This window comes from Montipora capricornis, chromosome 9 (assembly GCF_036669925.1).
Source record: "Montipora capricornis isolate CH-2021 chromosome 9, ASM3666992v2, whole genome shotgun sequence".
Taxonomy (NCBI): Eukaryota; Metazoa; Cnidaria; class Anthozoa; order Scleractinia; family Acroporidae; genus Montipora; species Montipora capricornis.
This window is the reverse complement of record NC_090891.1, coordinates 16,718,068-16,725,567: the sequence shown is the minus strand read 5'-3', so window position 1 is coordinate 16,725,567 and position 7,500 is coordinate 16,718,068.

Here is a 7,500-nt window from a genome sequence, read left to right as displayed (position 1 = left end):
TCCTCTTTTTTCAAACTGTTGTTCAACCTGATAAGGATGGTCACCATTATCTTAGTTCTCATCCACGCCTTCTCAACGCTGAAGTACTACGCGCTGTAGTGGTATGATGGATTTGGTAAACGTGTGGAGCAGCGCGGCAGTTTGCTACTTCCTATCACAATAAGGCCCTCTTTCTCGTCCTCTGTATTCACAAAGAATGCAGCGGTTATTCGTTGCTTCGAATTCTTGCCACCTCTGCAGCGTTTTTCCTTTTGAGAGAGCGATTTCTCAAGCATCGCCTTCCAGAAGCAGCCAGTTTCGTCCTCAGCTTTCCAGCCTTGACTATCCTCGTCAGCAGGGACTGAAATTCTTTCGGCTTCTTACACAGAGGTTTTGCACACTTCACACAGTTCTTCACCTCTAAGACCTCCAAAAAGGCTATGTTAAAAGTTTGGAACAGTTTTGATGAACCTGTTAAACATCTACCCCTAAAAGAAGTCAAAAAGACTTATGAGTGTTCATCTGGTACTTAGTAATGATGTAAAATTTTATCTTTTTTCTGTGCGCAATGAGTTTTTTGATTGTTCGTTTTCTTTCTTTCTTTCTTTTTTTTCTTTTTCACTGTCAGTCTATCTTTTCTCATCGTAGTATCTATTCCTTTGTCTTCAAGCTTTATTGCTCACCAACGGATTCAAGTAATATAATTTATTTTCACTCATCTCGATTAGCTGTTGAGCTATTCTGAGTGAACTATTACCGAATTTTAGTATTAATTATTTATTTTGATTGTAAGATGTTTTAAATAATAATAATAATAATAGTAATAATAATTTGATATTTATATTGGGCAAAATACATAAAAATGATCAAATGCGCATTACATTTGCAAAATCTAAAATAATAAGCTGATACTAATGAGGAAATATATGCATAGAAGTTACAATATATTAAAATAATAATTATTATTATCCATAGACTACTTTAAAAAGGTATGTTTTAAGCCTAGCTGCAGCTTTGAGAACACACTGGACCTTGTTCAGCTGAGATGCAGGTATGCCATACAAAAGGCCATTACAATAATCAACGCGCGATGTAACAAAGGCGTGAAGTAAGGTTTTAATGACCTCCAGACTAAGAAATTTCCTGATGCGACTGATGTTGTGCAAGTGACAAAACGTTGCACTGCAGAGTTTGCTAATATGAGTTGACATCGTTAGTGTGGAATCTAACCAAGCACCGAGATTTTTAACAACAGGTTGCGAGCTTTACTTCAGAGCTTCCGACTCTAATATTTCTGATATCAATCAGTCTAACTGCTGTCCAGTACCTAGAAGTAGAAACTCTGTCTTATCATAGTTCAATAACAACCGATCGTTTATCATCCAGTTTCTCAAGTCCGCGATACAGTCACGGATAGCATGTACCTCTTCTTCAGTGTCATCTGGGGTGTTAGGACTAAACGCTAGGTACAGTTGCGTGTCATCGGCAAAACAATGGATACTAGGAAGGTGGCGTCCATTTATCTTAAATAGCTTGCTAGTGTAAACCGTAAAGAAAAGCGGGCGTAGACAGGAGCCCTGTGAGATGCCTTGTTTGAGTGGAAAGATGCCCGATAAGCCACCATTAACTCTCACACGGTGCGTTCTATCAGACAAGTTAGATGCAAACCAGTCAAGTGCATTTCCACTCTCACCAAACCTCAATCTCAGCCTTTCATGCCACATGGTGTCAAACGCTGCGCTAAGATCCAGTAGGATCAGAAGGGTGCCCTTCTGTCCGTCTATATTCATTAAGATGTCGTTTTTAACTTTAAGCAGCGCAGACACCGTACTGTGATGTTTCTTATACGCCGACTGGAGCACAAAATGAACATGAGCCATCGTGTGGTCCATCAGCTGGTCAGCGGCGGCTCTTTCAGATAATTTGGAAACATAAAGCAGGTTATTAACGGGCCGGAAGTTCTTATAAGCAATGTCCAAACCACATCTCTCTGCAAATTGCCCTGATTCAAAGGATAACTTGATCATCGATGCGAGCACCGGTGACACAACATTGAGGACCCGAAGAACCACAGAAGTAGGCATTGGATCTAATCAGCAAGATTTTACAGCTGCCCTACGTACCACCTCAGCAAGCTGGTCCCGGGACAAGAACTTGAATTTAGAGAGTATTGAGCAGGCAGGGGATTCAGATTGAACTGCGCAACTGCATTCATAAACAGCGCATGCGCAGTCACCCTCTTCAATTGCACTGTCCAAAGTCTTTAACAACTGAAGAGCATCTAATGACTTATTTATCCCAACATTTTTTCCGTACAAAGAAATTACCGAAATTATTGGCCAGGTCGTTTGGCAGTATGTTATCCGTGAAGCTGACATCAGACGATAGACACAGAAGTGACCGTACTTAAATGGTAATGTTAAAATATCTGCGGTACGCAGATCAGCAGATATTTGTTTTCTGCAAGTCCCTAAAAGAGTTCGTATAAGTCTCTGTTACGAGCCTGAAGGCCCATTAAGGCCGGCGCTTATCTCCGGTTTCCGTAGCATGAAGCGAGGAGTATTTATGCTCCCCCCTGGATGGGATGCTAGTCCATCGCAGGGTTACCCGCAGCATTACGCCGGTACTCATTTATACACCTGGGTGGAGAGAGGCACCGTGAGAGTAAAGTTCTTGCCCAAGAACGCAACACAATGTCCCCGGCCAGGCCCCGAACCCGGACCACTCGATCCAGAGTCGAGCGCACTAACCATGAGGCCACCGCGCCGAGTTCGTATAATTGTCCTTAAGAGCTATTGGTAATCAACTCTTTTGTGGTATTGTTTTGCATATTGGTATAAATTGTGTCTTTAAGGTGCCAGTTCTTCCTTCGGGTCGAAAACTGTACGAACGATACATCACGTTTTCCTTTTTGCTTTACCAATTACTTTTTTCGTCCGCTTTATTGTTCTCATGTATGTTTTAGTTTCTTTTATGGAGGTTTGCATTTGCGCAGTCATGTCCACCTAGGTTTGTCCTCTTTGGGTTGCCGTCATTTAGATAGCGCGTTACTCATTTAGAGTCTTCTTGCCGTTAAGTGCTCATTTGATCGAACGTTAAGAGAACGATTTTTGGAAAGGTTTTGATTTACCAGTTAGATTTACCCTCTTCGGGTGGCTGCCATTTAGGCGGCGCGAGTTACTCATTTAGAGTGGTGTTGCCGTTTAGTATGCATTTGCTTGGATGTTTATTAGATAGGTGTTTTTCCCTTTCAGAGGGATGATTGCATTGATGCATGTCCCGCATGAGGCGGGTTTAATCCCATTTTGAGTTATGCGAGTCTTTCCCTGACGTATTTTTTGACTTCACGTATTTTTTGGTGTTTTCAGAAGTTTTCAGTGTTAGCGTTTGGTCCGATCCCAGTCTGCTTCGTGATGTGCACCTCAGCAGGTTGACGTCTGACTTGATGGAGCTTCAACTCTGCTCCACGTCCACTTCCACAGCTTCAAAATATGTTTCCAGCTGGAATAAATGGCTTTGGTGGGCTATGTCCAAAACCGGCGTCCCAGTTGTTCCGGCGCATCCGCTCCACGTGGCTCTTTTTGTAACTGAACCTTGCATATCCGCCATGGAGAGGGGAACGGGCATTTCCGTGCTCGAGGCTGCCGTGTATTCGATCTGATGGGGTCATCAGATTGCTTCAGATTGCATTGCTTCAGACCATCCTATCGTTAAGTCATCTCTCGAGGGCGCCAGACGTAAGCTTGTCCATTCAGTCCAACCTAAAGAACCCCTTAGTTTGGAGCTCGTAGCAAGGCTATGCGATGAGTATAATGACAGTGCTTCAGGACATAGTTCTGTTTTGCGATCACGAGCCTACGTACATTTCCAAGCACAAACATGATCAATATCGAGAGGGTCCCACGATCTTATTAGCTAAATCAGGCAAATGTCCAGTATCGATTACTGCGAGGTTGCTCAAGTGCCTCGAAGAGTCCAGCTCGAACAGCCCTCTCATGAGACGCAAAGTTAAGTCATGCGTCACTAGGCATCTCGTCGTCTAGGGTTCGAAAGGAGTTTAAAAGTCATATCAAGCCCTTTGTTGAGGATCTCGATAAATTCAGCATGCATAGCTTGAAGTCCGAAGCAGCCTCAAACCTGGTTGTCAGTAGTCCTGTTCCGGGACTCCCTCTTACCCCGCAATGAAAGTGGGCCTGGAACGCGGGAAAAGAGAATTACTGTGTGATTTGCAGTATCATGAAAGAGAAATCTAAATTATGCCTCGTCACGACCAAACAAGGAGAAAAAACTCCGATCGCAGTGATGTTGGAAATTTATTGCCGAATAAATGTAACGACTGAGAGAAGATTGCGATAAATCGATGCAAAGGCTGAACTAGTAAATATAGCATAGAACTTCACTAAGCGTTAAAACAGCTCGGAGTCAGAATTTCATATTATCTGCAGTACTTTACCTCTAGCAATGAGTTTCAGAAGGAAAGTGCTGTTAAGTAGCAACAATAAAAGCAAGGTTGACACATGCTTTTAAGTAGCATTTTTGATCCTTACGAACAAATTTTGACCAGAAAAAAATCGTGACAATTAACGTCCTAATAATCGATGTTTGACTGTGCATATATATGTATAAATTTAATAGGAACATTCATCATTGCGTTATCAACACAAACTGATATGTAAAGAAACAAATAGTCCAGGTTGTGATTCAATTTCGTTTAACTTTTTATCTAACTTTATCAGGAATATATTAATAATGCTCAGTTTTTCTGTCATGCAATCGTCTTTTAGTTTTTCCGATACAAAAATCATTGCAGTCTCAACAGGCACCTCTATATATTTTCACTGGATCAGTGCAATTATCACATAACTAGATCGACAGAAATAATGAACAATAAATAATGAACAATAAACAAGAGTTTCTAGCAGGAGATTTATTAGTCTTCGTTGAGCGCTTCATATCCACGACTTACAGCATATTTGTAAGTTTCAAGGAGTCTCGGGAGAGCAATTAAAAACACCTTCCAAACAATTTTGTGTTTCTAAAGTGCATTTTTCCGTGAAAATAAGACCTGTTCACCTTAGCTGTGTGCATCATTCAGCAAGAAAACAGGATTTTAGAGCTTTTTCTTGAAGTATGCAAAAGGAATAGCAATTTAAGATCTGAAAATGGTGTATTTTCCCAAAATATTGAACAGAATGTTTTGGCTAAAAATTGAGGTTACACTTAAAAGGACCTTCTTAACAATGTCCGAAACACCTTCCAAACAATTTTGTGTTTTTCTAAAGTGCATTTTTCCGTGAAAATAAGACCTTTTCACCTTAGCTGTGTGCATCATTCAGCAAGAAAACAGGATTTTAGAGCTTTTTCTTGAAGTATGCAAAAGGAATAGCAATTTAAGATCTGAAAATGGTGTATTTTCCCAAAATATTGAACAGAATGTTTTGGCTAAAAATTGAGGTTACACTTAAAAGGACCTTCTTAACAATGTCCGAAACACTAGTAACCCACTGCAGAGCACAGTTACGCCCTTTCTGAGATAAAATGGTAATGCTAGATGGCATGCTTTTTATTGCATCTCTTCAATAATTCACTTTAAATACTAAATTCTCGCAGAATTGTTGCAAAACATCATTCACTTTTTTTCTAAATCAAATAAAATTAACTGCCACATATTGAAATATGGCAGCTGCAAAGAAATTACCCACTACTCTACTAAAATTACCCGAAAAGGACACATGTCGCTGAAATTCTGCAGCTCCTGTCAAGCACACATGCCTCAAAAATTATGCGGCCCCTGTCAAGCACACATGCTGGAGAAATTCTGTGGCCCCTGGCAAGCACACATGCTGCAGAAATTCTGGGTCCCATGCCAAGCTCACGTGCCGCCGAAATTCTGTGGCCCCTGTCGAGCACGCATGCCGCAGACATTTTGCGGTCCCTGACGCACACATGCCTTAAAAATTCTGCGGCCCCTGGCAAGTGTACAAGCCGTAGAAATTCTACAGCCCCTGGCAAGCACACATGCCGCAGAAATTCTGGGTCCCATGTCAAGCACGCATGCTGCAGAAATTCTGGGTCCCATGTCAAGCACACATGTCGCAGAAATTCTGGGTCCCATGTCAAGCACACACGTCGCAGAAATTCTGCGGCCCCTGGAAAGTACACATGCCGCAGAAATTCTACAGCCCCTGGCAAGCACACATGCTGCGGAAATTCTGCGGCCCATGACAAGATCACATATCACAGTATTTTGACCCCAGGCCACTTACTATAACATCTTGAAAGACAAACTGTCAACTGTCATTTGAAACAAATTTAATGCAATTAAAAAATTATACATTCAAGAAGTCAACTTGGAAATGTTGCAAGAAAAGAACTTATTTTCATATTTATAATTATCGAAAAACATCAAAATGTTTCTCAAAAGGGTATGCGTATTTCTTAAAAGGTAAAATAACTGCAAGAATAATTACGGCTATTCAGATTCAGAGTCTGGATTTTGTGCAAAAATGGCCTCAAGTCTTAGTCTTTTTTGGACATAACATGATTGGGATGTTATCCAAGCAGCATTTAGTCCTTCTTTGAGGGCTGCAATAAACGTACTTGCTTTGTCGCTATTTATATCGATCACCGTGTCACCCTCACAGGACATATGCTCTACTAACCAGGAAAAAGCATCCTCGGGTAAAATCTGGCTTTGTTTGCCATCTAAACTAATTAAATTATCCATGTTTGAAGCACACAAATGCCTTGTCGTTACTTGTCGGGAAACTGACCAGTGCCCAATGATAAATGTTCTCACTGATTCCGTTAAATAAGGCCCTGAAACCAAGAAAATCATAAAAACTTTATCTCTTTATCTGCTTCAATTCAGACCATCTTATTGTTCTTTTAAGCTTACGAATTCTTTCCCAGAATTTTCCCTAGCAAACCGTACACTTAAAAAATTCATTTCATGGCCTTAGAGAAATGTTAAGTGTGACGGTTAGCCAAAAACAAGGCATTGGGTTAAAATGACTGATTTATAAAAGGAGTATGTAAAGTAACTTAAATCGATCCGATTACGCTGACTAATCAAAATTCTTTTTCCTAACTTAAACGGTTTGAAATGGAAACATGTCACCTCAGAAGGCAAGATAGGAAAGCTTATTCTACAAAAAAAGAGATTCTGCAGGCGTTTTGGACCGTGAAAAAAACGATTTTGGTCGACGAAATGCTATATAGTACACTCCAAAATGCTCTAAATCTTTCGAAACTTTTAAAGCTCACTTTTATTAATCGTGAATATCACCATATTTCATCAAATTACATCGCGTTTATATTCCTATAATATGCCTTAAAAACCATTCAGATGACCAAAATCAGGTTTCCTTGAGGAAATTTTTTGTAATTCTCCAAGTTAAAGACCATTTTTCTAGCATTAAATCGAGAGGGACTCGACTGTCGAGGGAATCTCAATAAAGCACAATCAGTCATTGGCTAATTCATTTGCAGTAATGCTTTGCAACCGTTGACCCCAAACCA